At 37.6% G+C, this 1,655-nt stretch overlaps 1 pseudogene; it reads right to left on the reverse strand.

Annotated features, from left to right (window-relative positions):
• Positions 1-604: 604 nt before the first annotated feature.
• On the reverse strand, positions 605-1,265 carry LOC139015997 (magnesium transporter NIPA2 pseudogene; annotated as a pseudogene).
• Between the last annotated feature and the right edge of the window lie 390 nt (positions 1,266-1,655).

The raw sequence follows: 1,655 nt of genomic DNA on the forward strand, positions 1-1,655 counted from the left end.
GGGAAAAAATCTACTCTTATTTGGCTTGACCAATACCACTGTGCAGAGATCTATCTTTGTATTTTCGACAATAAAGAAATTGGGCATTTAATTTTTACATGTAAAAATTGGCATTAATACATTAGGTCTTCATGGAGGAATCAAGACTTAAAATACATATGCAATAACACAATGTTACTAAAAATAGAAAGCAGCCACATACTAAAGTCTTTTTAGTTAACGTCTATAATTTAAATATGAGAACATTAATTTTTCTTGATTCAAATTAGTAAAATCTTAAATAGATTGTCTCTAGATAATATCATTTAAGAGGACATGTCACTTTTAGACACATTTTGCAATTCAAACTCATTTTGCAGCAGAATTACAGAATAATATTTTAATTGAATTTGTTTCTCAAAAACCTGTCAGACCTCTATTTCTTTGGGAGGTACTTTCATCAGTTAGCTGTTCAATTTCTCAGGTGAAACTTTATTCATTGCTGTTAAGAATATTAGCGATATTAAGAATGTTAGAGAGAATACACCTATTGTTTTTTCAACTTATCAAAATGACATAGGCTGTCTTGCCAGACTAATCAGATATCTTTAAAGGCATGTAATCATCATCCCAACATGATTTTAAGGAAGCCAATCAGAGTATCATTGATGTCATCAAAAGGCATATCTTGCCCCTCCTTAAGAAGACGGGATGAGCAAATTAAAACTGGCACTATAAAGAGTATATAATCCATTGGAGTTTCTGTATATGAGTTCAATATGTCCAGGGCCCTGTTTAGCTAATTAATGTGTGCTTACACCGGCTATGAGGATTAGCAGCAGAATCCAAGCCAAAGGATGTCTCAGCTGAGGCTTTGCAGCAGAAAGTTCTTTAAAGTAATGCCCAGGCCTTTAACATAGCCAACTAAAAGCACTCCACTTACAGAGCAAATGGTTATGTAACAAGAATGCTTGTTTTCATGCTGAAGTTCCAACAAAGAGATTAATATCAGGACTACAATGACCACAAGTATTGCAGCAATCACACAATGTGGATCACCTCACAAGACATTTCACTTCATGTCTCTGTGTCCTCTTGTTTGGGAGCATGAATGACCATAACTGTAAATGTTAACAAGGACAATGAGAGCTCCTAATGGAGGTCTAGGATGACCAGTCCAAATGCATAAGCTACAGAGCTGACAACCTTGCCAGCACCCATTGAGAGCAATCGGTCCACCATAATGGTTCTTTAAGAATTGCATGACCACTTTGACCTGCTCTCATGGATCCTATTCTGGTGTCAGAATAGGAAACTTTGTTTTTATTGGTTTTATTTCAAAAGTTAATTTCCCCCAATGAAAATACTAGAGCTCATAAACAATTGCAGACCAACATAAAAGTCATATAATCCATGCATCTGGCTATAGCATTTGCTTCTGAAAAAGCTCCTGTGAATCACCCAGATCACAGAAGAGGAACTTGGTATTGGAGAGAGTATGATTCAGTCTTCAAATCTCAGAATTTCACATCCCCATACAGGCTTCAGGGACTACCACAGTCCCCTCATGTCCCCATCTTCATCTATGTCCAGTGGGATGTAGGCATGGCCTGGGCTGTAGCTGGGTCCCCCCTCCATGGGGAAGTGCCAAGCTGTACCTCCCCAGGATGATCCCT

Source organism: Myotis yumanensis, unplaced genomic scaffold, assembly GCF_028538775.1.
Source record: "Myotis yumanensis isolate MYYU_CA2020_CCGP unplaced genomic scaffold, mMyoYum1.0.hap1 SCAF_9, whole genome shotgun sequence".
In the NCBI taxonomy this organism is placed as follows: domain Eukaryota; kingdom Metazoa; phylum Chordata; class Mammalia; order Chiroptera; family Vespertilionidae; genus Myotis; species Myotis yumanensis.